We start from the raw sequence: 13,483 nt of genomic DNA, 5'->3' as shown, positions 1-13,483 counted from the left end.
CCCGTGCGCGACCTCATGTACGTTCCAATGGCGACGTGCGAGAAGTACTAGGAGGTGGCCATCCCAGCGCCCTTGTCGGACATGCACCTGCTGAATGGCTGACATTCGGACCCATAAAGGGTTCCCGTGCCAGCCGTTCCAACCTAATCGAGCGTTGGTTGCACTGGCGGGTCGGTGGGCACAGGCGGACTTTCGATGTCCGCATGGCCACCCAAACGAGCGAAAAGAAAGGAACCTATTGTGTGTCCGTTTGGGTCGGCCCGTTAGAGTTGCCCTTACCCGTCTCTCGCTCTCATCCTTGAAGCTAGTGTCATTTTCTGTTTCTCTCTCCACGTACATATCACCAAGACTATTTTCTGCATCACTTTTTCATTTGCAGCATTTCCTTTCGTTGAAAAGAAAAGAAGAAAAAGCTGTCCTCCTGCTTTATAGCAATGGAAAATTCGTACATTTGGAGTTATTCTTTCTTGGCCGATTCCCTTCCTCCTCCTTTGATCGATGTATGTTTGTGCCCGCCCAATATTATTCTGATTCCACCAATTCAGAATCTGCCTTGCTAGCTTGCAATTCTTATTCTTAAAAAGGGAAAAAAAAATGAGACCAGGGCTAACTCTCGTTGGCTTTTCTTTATAGGAGAAACTCTGTGAGCACCGCGCATCCGTGCCGGGACTCGAACTCGGGTGGGCTGGCAGCAACCTCAGCTGCCCAGCCAACGGGTCGACGCCCCGTCCTCATTCTTAAAAAGGAGAAAGAAGAAAAGAAGGAGAGATAGCTACAGTCCAATCCATGGGAAGGGGAAGGATGGTTGGGACGAAATGGAGAAAGTCTTGGATAGTGATGTGACTTGCGAGCATCCATCCATCCCTTTATACATACACACGGATGGATGGATAATCCCTTTTGTGTTTTGGTATCTTCCTTCTCCCTTGTGTGCTACTAACAAAGAGAGGGTAGATAGAATATTCCAAAGAGATGATGACTAATCCCTCTCTCATGATCACTTGTTATCCTTGGTTGGGGATAAGCACGACCACCACTGACATTTGCGAGGGAGGGGGGGTTGCTAATGGCGTGTGAACTCTCATCACCTTGCATATCCCCACAAGTTACCTACCACCTGCATGCTCATGCTGCCTAGGAGGGCTAACGATGTACTCTTTCTTCCTGCTGCTCTTGTTTAACAAGATCGATCCAGTCAACAGTCGACATGCATGCCTAGATTTACTCCTTGTAATTAATTAGCTAGTCTAGTGTGTTCTTTATTTATCTACTAGTAGTACTTGCATTGTCCTTTGATCGACTCAACATACTAAGCATTTGCTTGATTTGATTCGATTGATTGATTGATTGGTTACTCGGCAACAACAACTCTATTCAACACCTAGCTAGCTAGTTAAATATGCTAACAGTGTCTTGAGCAAAATAAGAAAATTTATTTATGGATTCCGTCGACACGCCACGCCACTGGAAGACGACCTACATATGTATATATCCCTCGTTCGCTGCATATGCATCATGCTAGTACTAAATTAAAGTCGCGCATTCAAGGAATGAGACAAACAAGCAACCAGTAATCTATGGAGTATAATCATCGTCGTCGTCATCATACACATAGCATTGTCTGCTTTCCAATCAGCAATCGGATAACATCACCCAGCAACCAACACATGGAATGCATGGCCCACCCCCTCCTTCCCTCATCAACAAAAACATAAGTATACTATATACTACAAAATACTACTAGCACTCCCTCTGTCCTCGAATAAGTGTCTTTCCCGTATGTTTTTTTAACCAACACAACAAAGAAACTCGAGACCGATCATTTTTCCTCTTGACCTGGCGGCTGGAACCCTAGCCGCCGCTGCCGCGAGGCCAATCTTCTAGCGCCTTCCTCCGGCGGCTCCCCTCCACCGGCGACCTCGGTCGTCGGTGGTGAGGGGAGTCACCGGATCCACGCGTGTAAATCGTTTTACTCTCCCGTAGTCTAGGTTTTTAGGCTGTTCATCGTCTTGGTTTCGGCGACGATGATGACGGCGCTGAATAAAGATTCTTCGAATCCATCCCTGACGAGGCCTTCGGTCCTATGGTTGGGGATGAATTTGGAAACCAGTCTGTTCAAGCAAGGATGGCGTGGCGGCGGCGGCATCCTCGTGGTGGACCTGTGTCCTCGGGCTCCGCCGTTGCGACGGCGTTTGCTCCAGCGTCGGCGCGGAGCTTGGGAGGTAGTCCAGGAGCGGATGCAGATTATGGTCTGCATCGACGACATCTGGAAGACAGAACGTGTGATGGGTTCGTGGTTCGTGGATGACAGGTATGGTTTCCTCCTTCGGCGTCCTAGTCGTGGTGGGGTGCCAGATCTGGAGCTCGATTGCGTGTCCAGGGTGTTGCCCCGGTCTGATTCGTTCAACGGCAACGGCTTCACTTTTGGTGAGCCACCTTGGAGGTCCTCAGAGCTGCATATCAGCGATGGAGCCGCGTCGAGCTCGGGTGAGGAGGTGATCCGTTATTCTTTTCTTCGGTGGCTGCTGTGGTGGTGCTGGAGGCAGGCGACGGGCGTTGGTATCAAGCTCAGAGATGTTCTGCTATCTTTTTAGTTTTGTCATGTCGGTCCTTACGTGACTTGCTTTGTTCTTTATGATATGAATGAGACACGTATTACCATGAAAAAAAATATAAGCGTCTTTTGTCAAAATTTTCTGTGTTACTCATCCTCCTCGAGAAAAGTCTCCTTTCTCCTCCCGCTGGCGCCGCCGCCGATCCATGGCCTCTGGGCCGTGGAGGTGCGGTGGACCTCGGCGCCCCGCCAGCGGGAGGGATCCCGTTCTCGTTTTTGTTAGGCTCAACGTCTTGGTTGGGGCTGTGTGGCGGTGGCGATGTCCCTCAGTAAGAATAATGCCTCCCACGTTCTATCCCCGCCCTGATGGTGCGCATAGCGTCGCCGAAGGATGCGTGGAGGTGTGTCTCCGTCTGATCTCGCGGGATTCGGCCGGTGCTGGTCTTCGGTGGATCTATTTGAATCCAGTTTTTGTTCGTCTTCATTCGTGTGATTACAGGTTTGATCTTTCCGATGTACAACTCTCTTCAACGGTGATGGTTGCTGCTCTGGTGCGCTGATACTATGGGGCCTTAGCACGGCAAACTTTCCGACTGTTTATAACAACAAGGTTTGGCTGGCTCTGGTAAGGGAGGGGCGATGACGGCGGCGCGCCTTCAGCTCGCTACATTGCTTTGTAGCCGTCGCTAGGCGGTCCATAGACCTGGTTGTAATTTTTATTACCACTAGTGTGCTCTATACTAACATCATTGATGAATAGATTGAAAATTTCTCTCGCGAAAATGTCTTTCCTTTGGAAACTTATTTTGAGACAGAGTGAGTAACACATATCTTGTTTTCTCTACCCTTTTGTATCCACATCCATCAGATACATACACACATACACAGAGGACAGAGGACACGAGGACTCTTCCTATCTGTAACAATCCGATTCTATACTACCCCATCCGTTTTCTAAAAATTTGTCATTTTAAAGATTTTAAATGGACTATCACATACAAATGTATATATACATATTTTAGAGTATAGATTTACTCATTTTGCTTCGTATATAGTCATTTACTGAAATCTTTAGAAAAACAAATGTTTAGGAACGAAGGGAGTATGGTGCATGTGCAGCCCCTACCTGCTGAAAGCTTGAGAAAGAAACTGACATGGCCTCCTGCCTGCCGTGCTCAAGGCTGCATCGCTTTGCTGCTATCTACAGCATTGTACTGATGACACAGTTGCATGTCCACACCACTCCTCATCTCTTTCTGCTTTTCTTTGGAAAGCTATCTATGTGTCACAATCCACATCATATCATACACTCCCTTCGTCCCACAGTGTAAGAGTATAGTGTCAAAAACTTTTTTTTTTTCAAGGAAAAACGCTTTTATTGTGAAACAGAGCTGGGGAAACAGAGCTGTCCATCGCCGTCAAGCAAGAAGTGAGATTTCAGCTGGTTCCGGCACTGGCGGTAGTTGAGGTCCCGGTAAGGCGGCTCAAAGTTCACCCACTTAGCGACACGGCAAATATGTACAATATCCAACCCCCTCCACTTATAGTGAACTTTGAGGACTACTTCAGCGAACAACTTGCACATGTGACACATGATTTAACATGGAAAAACAACCTCAGCTTGAGAAGAAAAACACCACGATAGTGGACCCGCTGGTACACAATACTTTATTGTGAGAATTAATTGTACAAAATCTTCTGTGGAACCTCTAGATATTTACAACACATTCACCGCGTTGCCAACCAACAACACATTCATCACATAATTTCAGCTCAATTGAACACGGCTTGCCTACAAAAACAATTCATCTCTCAAAACTGCTATGTGCTGAAGCTGTAGCAGCCCGAACTAACAAAAGCACACTTATTTTCTCTTTCTCTCTGCAGTTTTCCCTATCATGCTTTTTTTGCATTCCCTTTCATTGCAAAGAAAGAAAGCTCTCTTACTTTATAGCAATGGAAATTTTCCTGCGCATCGACGGATTCTTTCGATTCCTTCCTTCTTTGATGTACTCAGATTCCCAGCAATATATTTTAAGAATCTAGAAATGTAATGGAAGTTGAAAAGAATAAAATAAAAGAGGTGATAGCTAAAATCCTACCCCGTGGGATGGTTGGGATGGAATGGAGAAAGTCTCGGATGGTGATGTGACTTGCAGGCATTAAAAAGAGCATCTAAGATGATGGTGATTGCTTTACCTTATTGTTGCTTTTCTACATACACACATACTCCGCAACATTAGTATTCGGTAAGCTAAAAAGTGCTTCACGGAGCGCAGGTTGCTCGCGTCGCTCCAGGAGGCTGCTCGGGCGATCCAGATCTCAGTCGCTGCCGCTCCCACCCCCTCCACCTCCGTCCCCCACCGTTGCTGGAGGAAGTCACCTGGCTAAGCCCACGCGGCTGACAGCGGCGGCGGGCCTTCATCTCCTCGCATGGCGGGTGGCGGCGCGAGCCTTTCATCCCCACGCGGCGGGATCTCCGGCTGCTGCAGACTGGCTGCCTTGAACGTCGAGGTGCACGCAGCGGAGAAGGACGCTGGGGCGGCTGCCTCGGTCTTCTTCGGCGACCTTGGCGACCGTTGTGGAGGACTCGACGTGGCTAAGATCCTCATCTCCGCGTGGTGCGGGTCGTGATGGCGGTGTCCGCTCAGATCTCTGGCCTGCTGTTGGGAGTCGGCAGGCGATAGCGTGGGGGCCGTCGGTCTGCCTAATAAAGGCGGCGGTCCTAGGGTTCCTCTCGCGCCGAGATGAAGATCTGCTTGATGCTTGTCCTCCTTGATCTGGCCAGAGTGTCAAGTTCCGGAAGGCTCCGCCGGCGGACTCTCTTGGGTGCCTCATGCCTGGATTGCTGGATCGGATGGGATTCGGTCGTGCGCACCCATGTTTTTTTCCGACCATTTGGTTTCTGGAGGGAGCGGTGCGAAGCTCTGCTATTTGTTGTCATCATGGGACATGTCTTTTTTGTTCCATGGTGAAGTCAGTGGCAGAGAATGTCATGGAAGCCGTCATCAAAGTCTGTCTTATGCTTGCAGTTGCTGGCATCACGGAAAGTGATGACAACAACATTGGATGACTTTAATTTGGTGGTACTTCTCAAGCATAGGTATCGAGCTCCGGGGTGCTAACCCGAGGTCTGAGCTATTATTATATCTAGCAATGACGATGTTTATTGTGTTGTTACCTTGTTGAAGGCATTGCTTGGATTTGCTCAGACTTTTTCTTCGAGGTGAAAACCAATGATCTGGCCTTCGATGATTGGATCCAATGACGGTGGCGCTTGAGCATCGTTCCCTTCCTGAAGATGTCGTTGTTGAAGAATCCTTACATTGGTACTGGTGATGTCAAGTGATTGTTGGTGCGGATATGGTTGCAGAATGTTGATCACTGTTTTAATTGTTTCAGAGTTTTTCTTCTTCTTTTTTTACTCCTTCAAGGCATAGCTTCAGCCTTGTTTGACCATGCTAGATGATGGTGTGATTTTGATGTGTTTTTTTATTGATCTACTAGTACATGTCCTTTGATCGACTCAACATACACTTGTTTGATTTGATTGATTGGTTACTCTGCAACAACAACTCTAGTCTCAACACCTAGCTACTTAAATACACTAACAGTATCTTGAGCAAAATAAGAAAAAATATTTATGGATTCCGTCGGCACGGCACGCCACCAGAAGACGACCTATATGTCCCTCGTTCGCTGCATGTACATCATGCTACTAAATTAAAGTCGCACATTGAAGGAACGAGACAAACAAGCAACCAGTAGCAAACACCATTAGTAACCTATAATCGTCGTCGTCGTCGTCGTCATCATACACATAGCATAGTCTTTCCAATCAGCAACATATCAGCGGATAACATCACCACAACAACCAACACATGCATGGCCCACACCTCCCTCCCTCATCCCCAAAAAATAACTATCCTGCAAAATAACTAGCCTTTTGCATCCACATGCACAAGATGCGTACGCACTAACTTCATCCCATAATATAACATAAGAAGCTTAAAAAACGTTCTTATATTATGGGACGGAGGGAGTACACATGACATGATACATATATAGAGAGGAGGACACACCAAAGGGCTCTGTATCTATCTGTAATGCTGGTATGGCGTGCAGTCCCTCCCTACCTGCTGGATCTGAAAGCTTCAGAAACAAACTGGCACAGCCTCCTGCCTTACCTTGCTCAAGGCTGCATTGCTTTTGCTGCTAGCATCTGTTATCCTGAAACAGTTGCATGCCCACACGGCTCCTCATCCTTTTCTGCTTTTCTTTGGAAAGGAAAGCTCCCACTGCGTCACAATCCACATCATACATATAAACGGGTGATGCTGCCATTGTTGCGGATTGCATCACAAGTATCTCTCTATCTATCTATCTATATGCCTTCTATCCCTTCATCAGTAACCACCACTCGTTCCTTTACTTGTATATATAGTTGTGTCTCACACACACACACACACACACACAAGTGTGGCCTGGTGTACTAGTTGACATGCCTTCTGCTTGTGGCATACACATGACATGATGATGGCAACGGATAGGAGGAGGATTGGCATCTACTGTACATGCTGCAGATTCTTTTTATAATTAATTCATCACTGTTTTCTTTCCCTTTTAGTATCACACATGAAATTAGCTACTACTCCCTCCATTCCAGAATATAAGGTGTGGCGATATTCGTGCAAGTCAAAGTTGCATGTATGTTTGACCAACATTATAGGATAAAATATCAACATCTACAATACAAAATAAATAAAATATGAAAAATACTTTTCTAGATTTAATGATGCAAATTTGGTACCGGAGAGATATTGACATTTTTCTTTCTAAATTCTTGGTCAAACATGCACATGTTTGACTTAAAGAATAATAATGCATCTTATATTTTAAAACGGATGGAGCAGTATACATGGCTTGGATATTTCCTTTTCTTTCCTACCTGGGTAAAAAAAGCTACTTCTTGACATCCTTGTTGTCATCAGACCATCACCGTCTTCGTCGTACCAGGGCCTCGACGGCTCAAAGTTTACCAATTTAGCGACACGGTAAATATGCACATCATAAAACCCCTTCCACGATAAATAAAGTTAAACATCCGCAACAAAAGCATTTAGAAATTAAAATTCAGTTGGCATGCCACTAGAGGACGATTTCTTTCTAAATTTAAAGTCGCACCATTGGTAATAATCTACCCAATCATCACCATCGTCATCATACATACAAAATAGTCTTTCCAATCAGCAGCATATATATCGGGGGATATTGATAATATCACCCCCAACAACCAACACATCCATGGCCCACCCGGCCTCCCTCATCACCAAACAAAATAAATATACCACCACAAAATTACATGTATCTGTAATTCTGTAATTCTGCTCTTTAGCCTTTTGCATCAACATCTAGAGGAGGACTGCAGTCCCTTCTTGCCTGCTGCTGAAAGCTTCAGAAACTAACATTTCCTGCCTTGCTCAAGGCTGCTATCCTGCATTCTTTTCTACTTTTCTTTGAAAAGCTCATAGCTAGCATCACAATCCACATCATATGAATGAGTGATGCTCCGTCACCAGTATATTCTGTCTATCCCTTCCTTGGGAATTGAGCAGTACCCGTTCCTTTGCTTGTCTAGTTGTGTCACACACACACACACACAAGTCTAGTCTAATGTACTAGTAGTTGACATGCTTTTGCTTGTGGCATACACATGCTGCAGATTCCGCTTGTTCACTCCTGTTTCTCCCTTCACACAAGCATCATAACCGGTGTACATGGCCTAGCAATCTCCTTCCCTTTTCTCCCCTTTCCTACATGGGGAAACAGAGCTATTCTTGCCATCCTTGCGGTCATCAGTCCATCATCGTCACCATCGTCGTGCGAGGAGTGAGATTTGAGCCTGATCTGGCACTGGCGCACTAGTCGAGGTCCCGGTAAGGCGGCTCAAAGTTTACTGATTTAGTGACATGGAAAATACACACACGACATGCACATGTGACGCATGATTCACGTGGAAAAATAACCTCAATTTGAGGAGTAAAAAAATCAAGGTTGTGGACCGACTGGTCTGGTGCACACACACACACACACAAAACTTGAGAAGTAAAAAACCCACGGTTGTGGACCGGCTGGTAAACAAAACTTTATTGTGAGAATGAATTGTACAGGATTCTCTCTGGAACCTCTAGATATTTACAACACATTTATCACATAATTTTAGCTCAATCGAACACGCCTTGCCTACAAAAACAATTCATCTCTCAAAACTGCTATGTGCTGAAGCTGCAGCAGTCCGAACCAATCCTAAAACCACATTTTCTCTTTCTCTCTACAGTTTTCTCTATCATGCCTTTTTTGCATTCCCTTTCATTGCAAAGAAATAAAGCTCTCTTACTTACTTTATAGCAACGGAAATTTTTGCGCACATCCACGGATTGTTTCGATTCCTTCCTTCTTTGATGTATTCAGATTCCAGCAATTTTAAGAATCTATAAATGCAATGGAAGTTGAAAAGAATAAAATAAAAGAGGTGGCAGCTAAAATCCTACCCTGTGGGATGGAATGGAGAAATTCTCGGATGGTGATGTGACTTGCGGGCATTAAAAAGAGCATCTGAGATGATGGTGATTGCTTTACCTTATTGTTGCTTTTTCTACATACACACATAGATAGACTCATAGACAGATAATCGCTTTTGCTTATTGTATCTTCATGTGATAAAAAAGGATAGAATATTCCGGGGGTTGCTGACTAATCCCTCATGATCCCTTGTTAGCTTGATACTCTTTGGTTAGGATAAGTACGACCACCACTTTGTCGTGGCTCGACTGCCTGTTTTTGCAAGCATGGTCTTCGCTTGTATGGCATCTCATATCAAAGTCCGTGCCATGCATGTAGCTGTTGGGATCACGAAAAGTGGTGGCAACGACACTGGATGACTTCGATTTGGTGGTGCATCTCAAGCATCGGTCTTGAGCTCTGAGGTGAAAAACCTGAATTTTGACCTATTGGTTATATTTGGCAGTGGCGATGTTTATTGTGTCGTTACCTTGCCGAAGGCATTGCTCGGACTTGTTCTTCGAGGTGAAAACAAATGATAATATCTGGGGATCCCCATTAGTGACTCTCGCCTCACCGTAGCGGACCTCCGCCCTTCCGTGACCCGGATGCAACACCGAGTCGAGCCCTGGAAGGGCCGGTGGCTCTCGAAGGCGGTGCGGGTAATCCTCATCAACTCCTCGCTGGCTAGCCTTCTCTGGTTCCTCATGAGCTTCTATAGACTCCATGAGACGCTTCACCAGGAGGTGGCCAAATATCAGTCCAGATTTTACTGGGCTGGCGAGGGGGACAAGCAAAAATACCATATGGTGAGCTGGCCGGACATTTGCAAACCCAAGGACCAGGGAGGTCTGGGGATCTTATCCTCCCGTCGCATGAACATTGCTCTCCTGACCCGATGGCTATGGCGTATTGCCAACGGGGAGGGCGGCCTCTGGCTTACTATCATTCAGAATAAATACCTCCGAGGACAACCTCTTGCTTTCTGCCAGCGCTCTGGGGGATCCCAGTTCTGGCAGGCGGTGATTCAGCTCCTCCCCGTGCTCCGGATTGGCACTTCCATCTCGGTGGGTTCCGGGTCCTCGACCCTGTTTTGGTTCGACCGCTGGCTTGGAGATTCCCCTCTGGCCGCCCGCTTCCCGGGCTTATTTGCCATTGCGGCAGATCCCCGAATTTCCGTCGAAGCGGCCCTTATTGACTTAGGGCGCCTCGCCTTTCGGCGCTCCTTTGGCCCCCAGGAGGTTGACGCGTGGGACGCCCTTCTACAGGACATCGCTCTCTTGCCAATGCAGGTAGAGGGCGCCACCGACTCCATGGCGTGGCGTCTGGAGCCCTCGGGATGCTTCTCCACGAAGTCTTTGTATGCTGCCATCGCCCCTTCGCTGGCCCCTGAGCCCTTTAGCCTGATCTGGGACATTCGTCTCCCCCTCAAGATCCGGATATTCCTCTGGCAGTGGATTCGGGGACGTCTCCCCTCTGGGGTGGAAGTCCGCAAGCGCAATGGCCCTGGGGACGGGATGTGTCCCCTGTGCGCCACGGTGGAGGATTCGAACCACATTTTCTTCAACTGCTCCACTGCCCAGTTCCTGTGGTCGTGCTTCCGTGAAACGGTCGGCGGACAGTGGTGCAATTCCAACTTCCCTGACCTACTCGCGGAGATCAATGCCTCCTCCCCGCGTTACCGCCATATTAGATGGTTGTGCATTGGGATCCTTGCATGGACGCTTTGGAATATTCGCAACAAGCTCGTTATTCAGAAAGTTCCTTTGCGACGTGCGACTGACGCGATCTTCAAAATGTGTGGCTATTTGCAGCTTTGGCGGCCGCTTAGCCGCCCCCCGGACCGGAGCACCATCGACACCCTCCTCACCGACCTTCGATCGATGGCCTTCCGCATGGCGCCCCCGCTTCCGCCACCACCGCCGGAACCTGATTAGGCTGGACTCATCCGTGGCGGTTTTCTTGTGTGTGTGTCCTTTTGTTCTTAGGGCTTGTTGAGCTGTGCCCTCAGCATTAACCCCTTTCGTACCGTGCGTTCTGTGCGGCTGTGACTTTGAGTGTGTGTTTGTGTGTGTGTGTGAACTCTGTTGGCTGTTTGATTCGGGCGGTTTGCTTTATCTATAAAGCGGGCCGAAAGCCTTTTTCGGTAAAACAAATGATCAGGCCTTCCATGGTTGAATTCGGCGACAACGACGCATGAGCGTTGTTCCCTTCCTAAAGGTGTTGCTGTTGGAGAATCCCTCTTGTGGTACTAGTGATTTCACTTGATTGTTGGTGCGAATATGGTTGTTGATGTGGATTGTTTTGATCGTTTCAGAGTTTTTTTTTCTTTTACTCCTTCAAGGCATAACTTCGGTCTTGTTTGACTATGCTAGATGCCGGTGTGATTTTCGTGTGTGTTTGGTGTTGGCTGTGTGCATAATAACTATGCACAGGCCGGGTGTGTTGCTCATTGTTTTTGTATCCCCTTGATGCATCACTTTAAGCGAATAAATCCGTTCTTATCACCACTAGCACTTGGGGTTGCTAATGGCGTGTGAACTCTAACCACATATCACCTGGTTGTAGTATTTCCCTCACAGTAGTCGTCGCTAGGTGGTTCATAGGCATGGTTGTAATTTTTATTACCTCTGTTGTTCTTTATACTGCCATGACTGAAGATGAATAGATTAGCAGTTTCTCAAAAAAAAAAGTAGTATTTCCTCACAAGTTACATAAGTTTGCCTACAAGGACAACTACAGTCGTGCTCTTGTTTAAGAAGATCCACCATCCAGGCAACAATGCTGTCAACATGCAAGTTGCATAAGTTTGCTCCTTGCAATTAGCGTGTTTCTTATTCATCTACACGTCCTTTGAGATACTTACTAGTTAAATATCCTCATCAAAGAAATTTTAAGAATAGAGATTCCGTAGCCATAGGCACGCCACTAGAGGACGATTTCCATCCCTACACATAAATAAATTTAAAGTCGCACAAAAACAAGCAAGGAAAGAGACAGATGGCGACCAGAACCATTCGTAATCTAATCTAATCTAATCATCATCGTCATCTAGTACATACATATAGCAGCATAGTGTCCCCAATCAGCAATCAGATAACATCACCCCACCAACCAACAAAAAGAAGTTGATCTTGTTTGTCCAGCAAAAAGTAAAACAAATCATGCCCGTAACAATTAGGACTCTCTGTATGTATCTAAGTGTAACAACAATTCTGTAGTACATATGGTGTGCAGTCCCTACCTCTACCTGCTGCTAAAATCTTCACATACAGCTTCTTGCTTTTGCTCAAGGCTGAATTGCTTTTGCTGCTGTCTGTCCTGCCTGATACATGATACAGTTAGTTGCATGTCCACACCACTCCTCTTGACCTCTTCCCATCATTTTCTCCTTCCTTTTTCTTTGAAAAGCTCTCACAGTGTCACAATCCACATCATGAATAAATATGGGTGATGCTGCATCACCAGTATCCATATAGATGCCTTTTATCCCTTCACTGGTAAGCACACTACCTGTTCCTTTGCTTGTCTACTTGTGTTACACACACACACACATAAGTCTGGTCCAGTGTACTCCCTCCGTTCGGAATTACTTGTCTCAGAAATGGATGTATCTAAAACTAAAATACGTCTAGATACATCCATTTCTGCGACAAGTAATTCTGAACGGAGGGAGTACTAGTTTAGGACATGCCTTTTGCTTGTGGCATACACATGACATGATGATGATGGGAACGGATGGGAGGAGGACTGGCCTCTACTGTACATGTTGCTGCACATTCTGCTTATTCCTTCTGGATTGCTCCTGTTTTCTTCCCTTTTGTCACACATGAAAGCAACTACAGCATACATGGCCTATGAATTCTCTTTCTTTTCCTACCAGCCTGGGGGGAAACAGAGCTACTTCTCGCCATCCCTGTCGTCATCGGTCCATGACCACCATCGTCATGGTGGTCGTCGCACGAGTTGAGATTCAGCTGGTTGCAGTCACAACTGGTAGATTCTGTACCATCTTCAGATATATATGCACACCACCTGCAGTCACACGACAATCTTCTTGCTTCCCTGTCTTTCTTTCTTCAAGACGTATATAATCTGCTCCTTCATTCAACAAATCAAGCCATCATCACTCGTTTCAGCCTCCATGTTCGCGGGGTATGCAGCATTGCCAGCAGAGGAAGAGCAACATTCAGTTGCTTCATACCACACGGTACCAATTTAGACAGAGCAACGTACTAATCTGTGACACTCTCCAAAGGCCCATATGCAAGGGGCCATTTTTCAAGAAGCTTCCCATCATTTCCTACATAACAACAAACAAATTACTATTATTATAGTATTAAAAAAACAAGAATTCAAGATGGGGCA

General features: G+C 46.4%; 1 long non-coding RNA gene across 1 annotated transcript in view; it reads right to left on the bottom strand.

The window, feature by feature from the left end:
• Positions 1-12,191: 12,191 nt before the first annotated feature.
• The window catches only part of LOC123164455 (uncharacterized), a 2,363-nt gene continuing 1,071 nt past the window's right edge, over positions 12,192-13,483 (bottom strand). Inside the window, exon 3 of the long non-coding RNA XR_006482441.1 lies at positions 12,192-13,418. This is a non-coding gene — a long non-coding RNA (uncharacterized lncRNA). The remainder of the gene's footprint in view (positions 13,419-13,483) is intronic.

The sequence above is a fragment of the Triticum aestivum genome, chromosome 7D (assembly GCF_018294505.1).
Source record: "Triticum aestivum cultivar Chinese Spring chromosome 7D, IWGSC CS RefSeq v2.1, whole genome shotgun sequence".
NCBI lineage: Eukaryota > Viridiplantae > Streptophyta > Magnoliopsida > Poales > Poaceae > Triticum > Triticum aestivum.
The sequence above is the reverse complement of the archived record's forward strand: the minus strand, read 5'-3'. Positions and strand labels throughout refer to the sequence as shown.